Source organism: Eublepharis macularius, chromosome 7 (genome assembly GCF_028583425.1).
Source record: "Eublepharis macularius isolate TG4126 chromosome 7, MPM_Emac_v1.0, whole genome shotgun sequence".
Lineage (NCBI taxonomy): Eukaryota > Metazoa > Chordata > Lepidosauria > Squamata > Eublepharidae > Eublepharis > Eublepharis macularius.
The window spans coordinates 131,093,061-131,110,105 of record NC_072796.1 but is presented as its reverse complement, the minus strand read 5'-3'; the positions used below and the strand labels follow the sequence as shown (position 1 = coordinate 131,110,105).

At 45.4% G+C, this 17,045-nt stretch overlaps 1 protein-coding gene across 2 annotated transcripts in view; it reads left to right on the top strand.

Annotated features, from left to right (window-relative positions):
* ST3GAL1 (ST3 beta-galactoside alpha-2,3-sialyltransferase 1) overlaps positions 1-17,045 on the top strand; it is a 138,949-nt gene that overhangs the window by 97,842 nt on the left and 24,062 nt on the right. The gene's annotated exons all lie outside the window — the stretch shown is intronic.

The following is a 17,045-nucleotide window of genomic DNA, read 5'->3' as shown; positions in this document are numbered from 1 at the left end:
GACAAATGGTAGTGGTGTTTCTGTCTTGCCAACGCAAGTTGGCGTGACACAAAGATGCAGCTGGTGCTGAAAAGAGCCAAGGGGCCAAAATGGACTGAACCGTCAAAGAGTTCCTCACGAACCAAACTGATTCCAAGTGCAGGACGCAGCAATAAGTTCTGCACGTTTGGGCCAAGTATATATTTAAGGGGTTTTTTTCATTCTGCTTTTCTCCTCAAAGTGGAGACTCAAAGTGGTTTATCTCAGTCTCCCCTTCTCCATGGTATCCTTACAACAGCCCTGTGAAGTAGGTTAGGCTGAGTGCGTGTGACTGGCCCAAGATCACCTAGCGAGTTTCCATAGCAGAGTGAGGATTCGAATCTAGGTCTTAACCGAGAAAACAATGACTCCCGTAGGATCATGTCAGCTCAGGAAAATGACACCGAATGAGGTCCCCTCTATCTATATGCCATTGTCTCGATCCAAAACACACATGTGTGGGAAGCGGGTTGTTCATTGTCAGTCTTCCTGTGTAGGCACACATGTGCCTGCACAGAAGACCTCAATGAACAACAGTTAGAGATAAGCACAAGTCTGTTTTCCCAGAACATGGCCGTGATCCGACCACAGGACATACCCAGGAAAAGCATATGAAATGCAGAGATCCCTTTGCTTCAGACAAGGGTGTCAGACCATTGTTGATAACATTGCTGTAGCGACAAGAAGAAAACATGCATATAGGCACATTAATCACAGCAGGCATTCTTAGAAGATTCTGGTTTTGTTTTGCATTTTGCAATTTGGTCAGACTTGCACTCAAGGAAGGGTCTTTGGAACGAGCTGGGGTTCTTGCTTCCTCTTACCGAAATCTCTTTCTCTCCCCCACACCGAAGTTTGAAATACCGCCCATGCTTGCAAACTGTCAGGGGCATATCTATGACTACATGCAGACAGTCTCAATTAATTAATCCAGAAGACATGCCGTCCCTTGGTTTTTGGATGAATGCTAATTAAATGCTTGATGAGCCACTTCCACGCAGACCTTCTGGGCTGTCTTCTTTGTCACATTTAGGAAGGACTGAGAGGCACGTGAATATATTTGGATCATAGAGCTTTACCGCGCAAGCAGAATAACACCTTCTCAGCCCGTTGACTTCAATAGACCCGTATAATCCTGCTTACAGTTATACAGTAGAGGTGAAGCAATGTGGTGGTGGTTGATATTCCTGCTCTTCTGGTGGAGCTGTATCCCTCAGCAGGGGTCCATCCTGCTTCCCCCGTGCCCTGGCCCCTGTTGTCACTCAATGGAGCAGCAGGAGCATAAGTGGAAGGACAACAGCATTTGATGCCATGACATCACTTCCAGGTGAGTACCTGGCAGTGACATCATGCCATTCACTGTGTTCTAGGAATTGCCCTAATCTCTGTGGTTTTTACCATGACGTCACTTCTGGTTGAGTACCTAGAAGTGGCGTCACGACATCCACAACACTCTAGGAATTGCCAGAATTTCTTATGTTTTTTACCATAGAGCTCAGGGGAAATCCTAGAGCACCCTGGATGCTGTGACACCACTTCTCACTCAAACATTCTATCACAGCATCATTTCCCCCCATCTTTCTGGGAAAGAAACACTCACAAACTCCTTTGTAGAGTTCTACACACTTCTCTAGGTTTGAAGAGAAAAAGAGGTTTCTACTTTTGCTTTCTTGTTGTATTTATAGATGCTTTATGTGACTTGGATGAGAACTGAGCAAGTGATACTTTAAAAAAATGGCTGTTTCCTTAGGGCACAAGAGTTCCCCATTTACATTTGGAGCGAGTGTTGGAGGAAGAAAGGATGGGCCATTCATTTCATCTGACAACAGGGCCCTGCCAAATGCATGATGAATGAGGCCCTGCCACCTCTCTCCTGTTCAGTTCGAATTACCAGGGGAAAGAGTGCTTATCCAGCTAGCCGGCCTAAGTCTGCTCTGAAGTCTGTACACTGATAAGAGGCGATAACCATTGATTTACTCAAAACGGCTAACAACCCAGATGCTTCCCTCGTAATTTAAAACTGCTTTCAGTCCTCCCCATTCTGATGGATGAGAGAGGGCCACTGCCTAATAAGTTGTCGGAGGTCAGTAGAAAAACGATATTCCTATTGCAGAATTTCTTTTGCTTTGGAACTAAGGGAAGCTAATGGGTTTAAGCTTGAAGTTACGACTTAATAGAGCAGTCCTAAGCAGAGTTCAGGGTTGCCAGGTAACCTCTGCTCTCCAGTGGGGGCAAAAGTGGGCTCTGGAGTGACGTCACATCCAGTTGTACCTGGAAGTGATGTCATGATGTTCTAGGAATCCCTCCATCTTTGTGCTGAAAACTATTGAGATTTGGGTAAATTCCTAGAGCATTGTGACATCACTTCCAGATACGTCTGGAAATGACATCACTTTCCAGCCACCACATTTATACCCTTGCTGGAGCAAAGAGTGGTGGCAAGAGCTTAGGCTGGGAGATCAGAAAGGTTTAACTTCATTTAGGAACACATTGTTAAAACAGTCACTTCAGAACACTGTGTCTATTGTTCACTAAAGTATCTCTTAAATATCAATTACAAACATTTTGATCCATTTTTTTTTTAAAAAAATGTTAACTATTTTGAATGCAACTGGTTGCAAAAACTCTGAGCAGTAGGTACCAGAGCTTTTCAAAACTCAGATAATTTACTGCAGGCCATAGGAATAGATCAAGTTGGGTAGCCGTGTTTGTCTATCTGTAGCAGTAGAAAAGAGCAAGAAGTCCAGTAGCACCTATAAGACTAACAAATAGGAGCTTTCGTGAGTCACAGCTCACTTCTTCAGTTACAGCTAGAATGTGAGTCCCTATGCAGGCCGTAGGGTTGTTGTTCCCCCGGAGGGGGCAGGGGATCGCCCACTCCCACCCTCTGTCTGCTTCCACCACTTACTTGGCCAGTGGGGGTGAAGGTCGGGAACAGGCCTCCAAGATGTGCACCGGAGGTGGCATGATGACATCACTCCCAGGAGTATCATCATCACTCCACCCCGGTAGCCCTACTGTGCTTCGCAGCGGGCCAACTTGGGCTCCAAAAGGGCCAAATTAAGCCCATCCAGGGCATTGATCGGCTTACTGCTATGTGCGCATGCGAAGAAGAAAGACAGGGTGAATGCTGGGTTACCCCCTTCCACCAGGAGGGTATGAGGACTTGGCAACCCTAGTTGGCCACCATAAATTAAGCTTAAGTTGTTGCATACACCATCAGCCTCTGTTCTGGCCCTGCCATATTGCTCACTTTGGTATTTTTTTCAAGTGTTCATTTAAATGGGAAAAAACTCGATATATAAATCCACAGGTTGGCCTGAGTCTCCTACCTTGAAAAAAAATAAGCTCCTAACAAACAGATTTCAACTGTTCCAAATATGTGCACCTTTGAGCCACAACCATGTGAAAAGTCACATGATATCAGAGTTGTGTGACAGGAAGAGGGGGAGCCAGAATTATGATCTCGGGGTTCAAGGTCAGGGCTGTGGACAGTGAATCAAGAGAAATGGGGAGAGGCAGCGCACACTTGCAGTAAGAGTAGGATAACCAGCACTGGCTTGCCAAACATTGGGGAGTTTTGAGGGGCAGTGCCTGGGGAGAGTTGAGTATGGGAGGATATGATGTCACTTCTAGAAGATGCTCTAAGAATATCCGCTTCTCAGTTTCTCGAGGACAGGGGATTGGGGCCAAGGATAGAATTTACCTGCTGTGGGTGGTATCCTGTAGTGAAAAACAAGCCAAGAATCAGAAAGAACGAGGCTCCACCATTGAGTGACCTTGCTGTTGCAGGAAGAGATTCAAGAAGAGGCATAGGTCCCTTGATCTTTGCACATGCATGAGAGCAGCATGTTCTTTCAAAAGGCAGGGGGGAACGGCGGCTCTATGACATCTCAGAACCCAGCAGGTACAGCTCTGTGGCTCCCCCCTGAAGGTCGTGACTAGACATGGGCACGAACCCAAAAAAAATATCAAACCAGCGGATCGTGGTTCGGTGCAGAGCACGATCCCAAATTCCCGAACAGCAACGACCATCTCCCGTCCCTGAACCGAACCCGGATCGTGGATCGTGGAAAATGCAGCAGGGTGCACCGCTGTTCCCAGCCCATGGGTCTCATTCAGCAACACAGGAGGTCTGTGTTTGGCTGTCAGAGCTGCCTATCAGGGTTTGCAGGGATGAGATTGGAGTGCCCATGGTTACAGAACACCCCCTTCCCCCTCCCTCCCCTGGGTGTCTTCTCCCAACTTTTAACTGCTTTGCAGCTCCGTGGTTGGAAGGAAGCCCTGCTCATCAAGGAAAGCTGAGCTTCCATTTGGGTTTCCAGGGTGACAGAAGGAGGGCAGACAGAGCTCAGGCATTCCCCTGGCTCCGTTGCCAGGGGAATAGATTGCTGGCGCCTGAGTGTTTGGATTCCCGAACTGAGCCTGAATGCCATGATCCAGGCCTCTCCTGACCGCTGGATCGTTGGCCGTGGACGATCACGATCTGCTGAGTCACAATCGTGCGATCACCATTTTCGTTGGTTTTTGATGCTCATAATGCGGTTCATGCCCATCTCTAGTTGTGACCCGGGATTGAAGATCACTGCATTAGGTTGCTAGCTTAGAGCTTGCAACTGGCAGGAGTTCAGTGGGGCAGGAATATTCCAATGCCACGGCATCACTTTCAGCATGACCCTGGAAATGCCGATGTTGCATCAGCAGAACGATTTGGGATTCCCTCCAAACTCTATGGTTATACCCCAACCACAAATCAATGGAAGGTTATCTGTAATTGCATATAACAGGAAGGATGCTTATACGGAGCTAGTTCGGTGTAGTGGATAAAAGCGGCAGGACTCTAATCTGGAGATCCAGGTTTGATTCCCCACTCCTCCACCTGAAGCCAGCTGGGTGCCCTTGGGTCAGTCACAGCTCTCTCAGAGCTCTCTCAGCCCCACCTACCTCTACCTCATAGGGTTTCTGTTTGTGGGGATAATGATGACATTGACTTTGTCAACTGCTCAGAGTGTGGCACTAATCTGTCCAGAAGAGCGGTATGTTGTCGTTGACATTGTCATCATTGTTGTCATTGTTGTTGTTTGAGGCTTATGTGATTGTATGAAATGTTGATGTGCATACAATCTGAAATACATGAAATGAATTATTTTTGCTCCATCAAAGGTGGTAGTAGTAGGGGGATAAAAGGTGGAGGGAAGACACTGTACTCCATCCTAAACTCCCTAGAGGAAGGACCAGGATTAAAATACAGTAGGCAGATTATTTCTAAATCAAATCATCCTCTCCCAATGTTGTTCACAGAAAATATCGTTGCAGGCAACATTTTGGGAATGGTTGCTTAGTGATCTGGCAAAAACAGGGACTGAAAGACTGACAAGAGAGTCCTTTGGAATCTGGCTTAGAGAGTGTTGCATGATCAAGAGTAAGAGGTAGAGAAGAAGAAAAAGAGAGGAAAACAGAAGGCCGGACCACACGCGTGTCGCTTGACAGTGGCGGGCTTAACGTTTTGTTTATTAAAGAAGTGGGTGAATGAAGAATATGTAGAGGCAGGAGGCAAAAAAAGGGCCTTGCTGTTACAAACAACTCCTTCTTTGATTTTAATTAAATTGTCAACTGGAAAACAACCAAGTTACCAGGCAACGTTGTGACAATTGTATTCCGTTTAACAGATGTATAGAAAGTGAATCGTGGGCACTGTGTTAAACCGTGTACTGACAGCCTGTCAAGGAGGAGATGAAGTTTTATAACCCTGTAAGACACCTTTGTTATTAACTAGGAAAAGTTAATAAGGAGCATTGCAAGCTTTTTAAAATTCCTTTTTTTTTTTTGGTTTCTTGTTTGGTTTTTCTTTAACAAGGACCATAGAATGGCAAAAATGAAAATAAAATAGCAAAGAGATGATAAAACTCTACAAAGACGGCTCCCCCTCCCATTTCCTTGGAAACCTTTTATTGCTTTTATAGTTCATCAACATGATATGGAAAAAAGGGGGTGGGAATAGCTAGAAAAGTGTATCCTGCTGATAGCATGATGTCACTTCTGGCAAATGCACGGAAGTGATGTCACAAAAACAGATGCTCTAGGATTTGGCCCACACTATATGGTTTTACCATGGAGTTTTCGTAGATCCTAAAGATGTCACACTGATGTGGTGATGTCATTTCCAAATATTTACCAGAAGTAGCATTGCGTTGTTGGCATTGCGTTGTTTTTAGAAAAAAACCAGACATCCCAGTAAAATAACTTTTAAAAAAACATGTTTATTTAAGGCCAAATTAAAATGTGGTGGGGAAATACAGAAAGTAGGAAGAAACGATTCCAGATTAGCTATTAATGTATTAAACAAACAGATAAAAAATTTAAGCCACAGAGACATAAAAGTTTGCATATTAAACATGCTGTGGTTCTTTTACACACCTTTAAAAAAAGTTTTAAATTAACGTATTCAGTTTCAGTGACTGGGTTCTAGTCTCCAAACAAAGGGTCACCTTGTCAGACTTCAACACTTTCATTAAGTGTTCCAAGGGCTGGGGAGCAACGGGCATTTCAGAGAAGGGGTCGTGGCTCAGAGGCAGAGCATCTGTTTGGCATGCAGAAGGTGCAGGGTTCAATCTCCTGCATCTCCTGTTAAAAAGGATGTGAAAGGCCTCCACCTGACCTTGTTGGTCTGGCTCGGTACTAGGTGGCTTCATATGTACACCTCTGACTCAGGGCAGGGGTCATTTCGTAGAAAAAGAGCTGCAGGAACTCATCAGCATAACTCATTAGCACAACTCATTGTATATGCCACGTCCCTTGCCATCACCGGAAGTGTGTCATTAGCATAACTGATTTGAATGTGCCACACCCTCTGACATCACCTATCCTGGCTGTTTTGGACCCAATCCTGGCCATTCAGGGCCGAAATTGGGCCCAAAGGGGTCAGGATTGGGCCGCTGCTGAGCAGGAGAGTGATCCACCACCCACCAGAGGCCCAATCCTGGTCATTTTGGGACCAATCCTGGCTGTTTTGTGCCTGATCCTGGCCATTTTGGGCCCAAATTGGGCTGTTTCGGCCCTGGAACAGGCCCAAAATGGCCGAAAATCAGGTGGGCGGGGCCACTGGATGTGACCTTTTTGGAGAACTACTGGAACTGCCTTCCTGTGCGTTCCCCCTCAAAATGAGCCCTGCTCTGACTTATTACCCAGCCTGAGCGAGAGGATATGGATCTGTATTTGGAAGCATTCAGAGCGATAGTTCACAGCCCAGCTCATTGGGAGCTTCAGGAGATTCCCTTTGTCCCTGACTAGCCTGCCTTTTGGCAGGGCCTTATCATTCATAAGGCTGACTAGGATGAAGCCTAGGGGCCCCACAGGGACTAGGGGCCTTTTTTTTTTTTTGCTGAGCCACTATTACCTTCGCCGTAGGTCTCCAGTATATATATATGTACCCTCAAAATAGATATAGGGCTATGTACTGCAGTCTAGTGCCTACTGTACCAGGCTCAAGCTGTCAGCTGTAGTGGGGTGAAAGACTGAAGTGCCAGGGGGGGCCTGAAATACCTGAAAGCCTAAGGGGGGGCAGCCATGGGTTCATATGGCCCTGGCCTTTGGCTATCAATAATGCTGTTCTGCTTAGCTAGTTCATGTTACGGCTGCCATCCAAACACTGGCCAGTGCGCCCTGGTGACCAAGATTTTGGCATGGGTGACCTTTGCGTGGGGAGCAGTGTGCATTCCACATGTCTGCACATGAAGGATGAGAGAGTGTCATGCTGCGGGTCAGTGCCAGTTGGCAGGATCTATTAATCAAAACTAGCTAGCCAAGTCAGTCCAAGGCCATTCCTGCCCACTGTCATTCGCAGATACATAACTAGCACACTATATAACTGCCCTGGTGGATTAGGGTCCATCAAGTCTAGTTTTCTGGCTTTGGGAAAACTGACAAGCTAGGACGAGACTGCTTCCAAAATTCAGAAGTAACACTGCATCTGGACATGGAGGTTCCATTTAGATGTCATAGCTAAGCCCCATTTGATTAATTGATCAACCTATCCTCCGTACATCTTTATAAATAAAAATCCAAGATCATGATTATCCTTTCATCTGGTGGCAGTGAGTTCCATAAGTTCCACAGGCCAGTTTGGCTAGGGATCCTGGAGGTGTTTTGCCATCTTCTGGACACGGAGCAGGGGTCACTGGGGCAGTTGCGGGGGGATAGTTGTGAAGTTCCTGCATTGTGCAGGGGGTTGGACTAGATGACCCTAGAGGTCCCTTCCAGCCCTATGATTCTAAGCTATCCATAATGATCTAGAAGCTGGATCATTATGTTGCTCCCAGAAGTCTAAGCAACTTCAGAAGATTCTAGCAGAACCCAGACATCCCAGTAAAATAACCTTTTAAAAAACATGTTTATTTAAAGCCCAATTAAAATGTAGTGGGAAAATACAGAAGGTAGGAGGAAAGGGTTCCAGGTTAGCTATTAATGGGCCAAACAAACCAATAAAAATGTTAACACACAGGGACATAAAAGTTTGCATAATAAATATACTGTGTTTTTTTAACACACCCTTAAAAAAGGCTTTTTAAATTAATATATACAGTTGCAGCAGAGCAGAGGTTTAGCTGTACTGCCACCACATTACTTACCTAAATAGAGATCGTTCACAGGCCTTCTGCTAAAGGTCAGTTACTTATGCTGCTTTTTAAAAGAAGAAAGAAAACAGGCGGGAAATGAAATTGCAGGCTTCACAGCATTTTAAGCATTTCACATACGATGGGAAGGTGTCTATTACTTTGGCTCGGTAGAAACTGACCCTTTGAAGTCACTTGATAAAGGTTCACGCAGATGTCACGGTTCAAGTATATTGGAAATGAAAATAGGGGGAGAGATTGAAGTTATTTAACACTGGGAAACTCTTCCCACAGCAGCTGAAATATTTCAGTTGTCCAATGAAACTTTTTTTAAAATCCAAGTTTTTTCATTCATTTCTGAGGGCCAAGCTACACATGATGAAAGACTCTTGCCTGGCAAGTGGATTGAGTGGAGGGCAAGTGAACAGGGAGAAATACACTTGCCATTCAAGTGTCATTTGTCATGTGTAGCTTGGCCCTGTTCACTTGCCCTCCACTCAATCCACTTGCCGTTCAAGTGTCATTAGTCATGTGTAGCTTGGCCCTGAGGCTTTGGTTTTCTCTTGGTTTTGTACGTGTTGCTCTTCCCTGGGTCTTCTTGTCTCTTAAGTAGCTCCCCTTTGCTCTTCTTAAAAATTAGTTTTCATCATTTTCATGCAGACAGTTGGGAATGGAAATGAAGAGGTTAAATTGACAATTCTATTGGAGAGGAGGGAATTGAAGAGCCCTCCCCTGATGCAAAAGGGTCAAGTGTCTTATCCGCCCTAGCAGAACGGATGCCTGTGATCCAACCCTTGGCTCTATATTTCAACTCCTCAAATTAAAATTAAGGTGACCAACTTGTTTGGGACTTTAAAAAACTTAAAACATTCCCTCTAAGAGGGCCCAAACATATATTGTCGAAGGCTTTCACGGCCGGAGAATGATGGTTGTTGTGGGTTTTCCGGGCTGTATTGCCATGGTCTTGGCATTGTAGTTCCTGACGTTTCGCCAGCAGCTGTGGCTGGCATCTTCAGAGGTGTAGCACCAAAACTGTGACACTGAGAGATCTCTATCTTTTGGTGCTACACCTCTGAAGATGCCTGCCACAGCTGCTGGCGAAACGTCAGGAACTACAATGCCAAGACCACGGCAATACAGCCCGGAAAACCCACAACAACTAGGGCCCAAACATGCTTGCATTTCGTAGCCTGTTCACACATTTATTTATTATTATTTATTTGATTTGATTTATACCCCTCCCTCCCCACAAGTGGGCTCAGGGGGGCTCACAACATCCACACAATACAAAAGTTAATCACAAAAACTATAAAATCAATAATAATTTAAAATAGTCCAGGCACCTTCTATAAATGGCTACTTAGATAGACAGTCGGGCATAACACATGACCGAGGGCAGTCACAGAAAAGGTGGTAGTCTTAGATGGAAGGGGAAAGGACCCCCGCTAGTCCTCAGCCAAAGGCCCAGCAGAAGACCTCCATTTTACAGGCCCTGTGGAACTGTAGCAGGTGCCTCAGGGCCCAGATCTCCAGCGGGAGAGCGTTCCACCAGGCCGGGGCCAGGGCAGAAAAAGCCCTTGCCCTGACTGAGGCCAGGCGGATGTCCTGCAGGCCAGGGACCGCCAGGAGTTGCTTGTCTGCAGAGCGCAATGTCCTGCAGGGGACATAATGGGAGAGGCGGTCCCGCAGGTATGCTGGTCCCAGTCTGTGAGTCTCTTGGCTTTCTTTCAGGTGAGACACCAGAAGCATTCTTACCGAACTCCTAAGAACTTTTTTTAAAAGAAAAGATCGAATCCCAGTTTTCAGATCAGGCCTGTCGCACAGGAAAGGACAGTCTTAAACCTTTCCTCGATGCCATTTCCCAGCTTGAAATTACCTTCTGCAGCCATTATTGCAACGTGGCGAAGAGCAGCTTTGAGCAAGAGTATCGGATCTGGGAAATGTCACTGGGGTGAAAGGGTTAAACTCCCTCTGCCTTTTGACCTGTATTGTTGTCCCATATACTTAAACACTTGTGACCTCAAGGTCCAGATCTCGAGGTTTTTTGGCCCTATGTGTGCCAGCTGACGGGCAAGGGAAAGTCTTGTGTTGGAGTCCATGCTCTGCCTTCCTGTTTGCACATGGAAGTCACCCCTGGATACTGCAGTCCTGAGCTGTAGGTATGCTTGTGTGAACCAGCCTGCAGGGTGCAAAGTGGGACCGGGAGAGGAGCCATGAAGAGATGTGCTTCCAGTGATGTGGGGCGGAGGGGGAAAAGTGAATTCAGCATTGGAATATAGTTAATGGAGCTTAGACAAATTGTGAGAGGGAGGGCAGGAAGAGATGAGCCAGTTCTTGGCTCTTGTGGCCCTTTCTCACGTGCCCAGGGTAATGCCAGTCGCCATTTTGGGATCAAGAGGGAATTTTCCTCTGGGCCAGATTGGCCAGGAATCCTGGAGGGGTTTTTCCCTTCCTCTGGGCTTAGAGCAGGGGTCACTGGGGGACTGGAGGAGGGGTAGCTGTGAATTTTGTGCATTGTACACAGTGTAGGACTAGACGTCCCTTCCTGCTCTAAGATTTTATGGTTAAAAAGGATAAGACGCCACACTCCCTTCTTAGTTGTTCTCTGCCATTTCTTCCTCATTTTTCCCCTTTCTATTCTTAGCCTAATCAGCTACCAGATGGCGGTTTGATGTACGTAAAAGTTGAAAGCGGGGAATCAGGAAGCAAAGAAGGGTTGGGCAAGATCCCCGATCTAAGAGAGAACAGTACCAATCAGCGAGTGACAGTTGTATTTGAGCTGTCAAACACTTGGCTATGTTTTTTCCCCTGTAAGACTGCAATGGGACAAAGGGGAGAGTGAGAACTCTAGTAAAAACCAACCATCTAGAGAAAGAGCAGGGGCGTGCAAGAGGATTTATCGTGGGTGCAATGTTGATTTTCTGTCAGCTGCAGCCCTGGAGAGCAGCTGTCCTGTGTGTGCCCTTTTTTTCTTTATTAGCAAAAATTGTATGGATGGGGTGTGTATGTGATGGGTGGGGAATGTTTGTGTACTCCAAGGGCCCTTAGTGAATTCTCTTTTGGGTTGCTTGCATGCAAGGACCGGGCCATCCACAGGGCAAGGTTGTGCTTTCAGTCTCTAAAACTGACAGGAGCCAGTGTGGCTTAGTGGTGTCGGAGTAGGATCTGGGAGGCTCAAACAAGTAACAATCAAATCCATGCAACGGGGCGGACTTCAATTCCCATTTCAAATATAGCAACCCCTGAGCAAACCTCCAGGTGAACCAAAGCCATTGGAGAAGGAGGTGTACGATTCTCCCTCTTGTGCAAGGGTTCTCCTGTGACTTTTCATCAGAACTAACGCAAGTAGATCGTTTACATCTAGAAGAGCAAGATTTGGGGCCAGTAGCACTTTAAAGGTGAACTAGATTTCCAGGGTATGAGCTTTCGAGAGTCAGAGAAGAGTAGAGTTGCCAGGTCCAGGTTGGGAACTTCCTGAAGATTTGGGGGGTGGAGCCTGAAAAGGGTGGGATTTGGGGAGGGGAGGGGCCTCAGTGGGGTATAATGCCATGGAGTTCACCGTTCATAGCAGTCATTTTTTTTCCAGAGGAACTAATCTCTGTTGCTTGGAGATCAGGGCCGTTTCCAGATGGCTTACCTGCCTCTGGAACGTCGCGCCATGTTGCGGGGAAAACGTGAAATATCGCGTTTCGCGCAAAACTCGCGCGAGAAAATGCGATATTTCGCATTTTCCCCGCAACATGGAGCAACGTTCCGGAGGCAGGTAAGCCATCTGGAAACGGCCCAGTTGTAATTCCGAGAGATCTCAGAATTACCACCTGGACATTGGCAGCCTTAGAGAAGGGAGCTCTGACTCTCAAAAGCTCATACCCTGGAAATCTAGTTCGTCTTTAAAGTGCTTCTGGACCTGAATCTTGCTCTTCTAGTACAGATCCGCCTGAAATTATTTACCTCTAGGAAATCAAGGGATTCACTCATTGACAAGATTGGGGCAGGGCCCAAACCTGCTCCTATTTCTAGCCCCTGAGAATCCAAAGTGTAAGCCTCGCCCTAGATTATTGCTGTAAGCCTCATCCTAGCTTCTGTCCCTCGGTAATATTCGGATGTGACGAAGCATTTGGAAGTGGCTGTCTTGTGTGTTGCTAATTGTACTTGCATATTCAAAGTTTTGCCACATGCTGTGCCACGTCTCCTGGCAGGGCTGCTCCTACATTTCACCTGTACAAATGTTGATGTTTTGAATGCTGTTCTTTATTTGAATGAATATGTGTGTTCTAAGCGTAGCCCCTGGTGGGGTAGGATTCAGCCATGTAAGCAGTTGCAGGTGGAGGGGGGGGCAAGCTGTCCATCTCAGATATACATCTCAGATATACAGACAGTTCTTACATCCAGGCCTTGTATCAGTGATAAATGAACAGTGCAAGCCTAAGAAGAGTTACTTCAGTCTAAGCCCTTTGAAGTCTATGGTCTTAGATGAGAGTAACTCCATTTAGGATTGCACTGGAAGTTTCTCAAGTCACAGAAGTGACATTTCCAAGCCTTTCTGACTTCATGCTTCACTCTTTACCATTCGTTTTCTTTTGGTCTCACTATTTTTTCATGCTTCAGCTCAAACGAGGCCATAATTACTTTGGGGAGGACCTTTTCTGGGAAAAAATTCTTTAGGCACCTGGATTAAATCATGCAAACTCTGCTTTCAAGGAGATAATACGGGGAAATAAAGGAGCAGTGGAAAGTTACTCAGTTTTGAACAGTGGTTCTGAACTAGAGATGGGCACGAACAGGAAAAAAAACCCGGATATGATGTTCGTTCATTAATTTATTGCTTATCTAGCTTCAGAGTATGTGGGGCAGGGGTGGCCAAACTTGCTCAATGTAAGAGCCACATAGAATAAACATCAGATGTCTGAGAGCCACAAGACATGATGCATTGAAGTGACTTCAGATGAGGAGGTGGGTTTAGGGGAGTGTCTTGAAAGTGACATCACAGAAAGGGGTGGGGTTTGGGTGTAGTATGCTGGAAGTGACATCACAAAAGTGACATCACATCCTTGCTAGGCTTCACCCCCAAAGTCCCCAAATATTTTCTGAGTCAGATCTGGCAACCCCAACATTTTGATTGAAAATATGAAAGACATGGAAAGAAAGAGGAAGGAGGAAAAAAGGAAAAAGAAGGAAAGACACGGAAAGAAACGAGGAAAGGGAGGCAGAGAAATAAACTAGACTAAAATAAAATGTATGGACATGGCGATACTCAGAGACCTCCGGGAGCCACACGATACGTCTAGAAGAGCCGCATGTGGCTCCCGAGCCGCAGTTTGGCCACCCCTGATGTGGAGGAAGCTGCTGGAGGATGATCACTGGGTCTGTGATAGAGCGCATATTTTGCATGCGTGAGATTCCTTTTCCATGTGCCTCATCTCCAATTCAAAAGATCACAGGAAATGTTCCAGGCTGGATGGACCAAGTGTGACTTCATGCGTTTTATGAGGGGTGGTGATTTTGTCGTGCGTGTTCTCCATACACACCCACTGCTACAGATCCAACCATCCTCTAAAGAACCTTCCTGCAACTTAAGTGGATCTTTCTCCAGTGGAGGAAGGCTTCAAACTTTGCTCAGTGGAGCGGGAGGCTTGGGGTAGGATCTACCCCATTTAGTCTAGAGCAACGCCATTGTTGGTTATGAACATTTCGTGTAGTGATGGCTGTCAGTTGTGCTCTACTGTGATGGCTAGATTGTAAAAAATGCTGGCAAATTACAATTTAAAAAATAGAAACTGTCCCCCAACAATAGCCCTTTTCAGATGTCCGAACAATGGGGGAAATAAATACGGGAAAGGGGGGAACAAGGTTGTGGCAGCAAGCTCTATGTCCAACCTGTATTCATTTTTTGGGACATATGTTGAGTGTCAGGTCCAGTATATATCTAAACTGTACTGACACCATTTTCTAATGCTTTTAGTGTTTAAGTGTTTTCTCCTCAGGTGCACCAGTTCCCAGGCAGCATTCCCACCAGAGGAGACTGTTTTGTCTAACACCGTTCCACCAAGCATTGGCCTTGGAGGAGAGCAGCTTCCCAGGACTGAAAGATGTTGTTTTGAGAACTGTGGGGGGAGGCTGTTCCAGATGGGTATTGTTACTCTGTATCCTATGCTTGCTCTTCATTGGTAACAATGATCATGTACCATCCTGAGTCTCCTATTCAGGACAGTGGACTATAATGGACCTTTTCTGCAATAAAGCTTCCTTTGCCAGACATTGGACTTATTCTTGCTTCTAAAGGGAACATTGCAGAGAGTGCCTTATCTAGCCACAGTCTGACATTAGAAGCTTTATTGCAGAAAAGGTCCATTATAGTCCACTGTCCTGAATAGGAGACTCAGGATGGTACATGATCATTGTTACCAATGAAGAGCAAGCATAGGATACAGAGTAACAATACCCATCTGGAACAGCCTCCCCCCACAGTTCTCAAAACAACATCTTTCAGTCCTGGGAAGCTGCTCTCCTCCAAGGCCAATGCTTGGTGGAACGGTGTTAGACAAAACAGTCTCCTCTGGTGGGAATGCTGCCTGGGAACTGGTGCACCTGAGGAGAAAACACTTAAACACTAAAAGCATTAGAAAATGGTGTCAGTACAGTTTAGATATATACTGGACCTGACATTGAGAGAGCTTCAGAAAGGTGCTGCATTTCAGTACCATTAGCACCAGAAGCAATTTTGCTAAATTTGGGGTATGATTTAAATATGCCAACACCTCAGAAAAATTTGATAGCCATACTTTTGACCGCGGCTAAAACGACTATTGCAGCCTGCTGGAGAGACAAAAAAAAAGTCCCACAAATCACAACTTGGTATTTGAAAATCTGGAATTATTTAATAATGGAAAAGATTGCAGACCAAATAAAAATGACAGAAAACACTCCACCTTTCTCAAAACTTTGCAGCCCATACTGGAATATATAGAGAAACAACATTCATCTACAGATAGTCAGATACATACCTCGTTCTATGAGTGGTTTGGATACTAAGAGAGTGTAATTCTCTTTTTTTTTTTGTAGATCTAATGCCTAGTCACCTACACAATTCTTCATATGATTATTTGGCATAACTTCTAGTTGTTGTTTAGTCTGAAAGCTTACTGTTAATGTACAAATTGTTATTGTTTACTTGTTGTAGTTACATGTGGCAACTGATTAAATAAAAATTAAGAAAAAGAAAAAGAGAGGTGCTGCAACCTTCTAAACATCTCGGTTGCCCTTTTCTGGGCCTTATGGTTCCTTTCAACAGCCAAGCAGTTGCATTCTACACTAATTAAACTTTCTGAGTTGTATGTATTGTCGAAGGCTTTCACGGCCGGAGAACTATGGTTGTTGTGGGTTTTCCAGGCTGTATTGCCGTGGTCTTGGTATTGTAGTTCCTGACGTTTCGCCAGCAGCTGTGGCTGGCATCTTCAGAGGTGTAGCACCAAAAGACAGAGATCTCTCAGTGTCGACTGAGAGATCTCTGTCTTTTGGTGCTACACCTCTGAAGATGCCAGCCACAGCTGCTGGCAAAACGTCAGGAACTACAATGCCAAGACCACGGCAATACAGCCCGGAAAACCCACAACAACCATTTCTAAGTTGTCTTCAAGGATAGACAAGTTCATTATCCCCCTTGCTTTAGAATGTAGCTTTGTTCACAAGGTAACAGTGAACACACATACAGCCGGCACGTACATGTGTATATCTGTTTGTAAGGAAAACCCAATGCACGTTCAGTTTATGAATAAAACCAGGGACAATACGGAGTTTCAATCACGCATTGAACTGTAGTGAAGAATCCAGTAGCACCTTTAAAACTAACCAATTTTACTGTAGCATAAGCTTTCGAGAACCACCTTCAACGCTGGATCTCCGGCATTGAACTGTATATGCATTGAAATAACATGGAAATTACTCATTGATTTTATATGTATTTTATTCTTCTGTGTTTTAACATGTTTTAATCTGTATGATTTTTCATTGTTGTGACCCAACCTGGTCCTGCTTGCGGGGAGGGAGGGATATAAATACCAATTGAATGTGTGTCCCCTGTCACTTGTGAACAAGGCTTGTCTGAAAAGGGCTTTGGTCACCGAACATAGGCCGTTTCCACATGGCTTACCTTATTCTGCAAAATAGCAAAATCTCACGCGAAATCTCGCAAGAAGATGCTGTTATCTCATCTTCTTGCGCGATAACAGCGTCTTCTCGTGAGATTTCGCTATTTTGCAGAATAAGGTAAACGGTGTGGAAATGGCCATTCAGTGAACATGCAGTTTAACTTGGAGAAAAGGTAATGTTATCATATTGCACATTGCTCAAAATGAAAACCCTACGTTTGATTTTTATTCTTTTGTAACTATGAGGTGGGGCCTTAGCGTCCAAGTG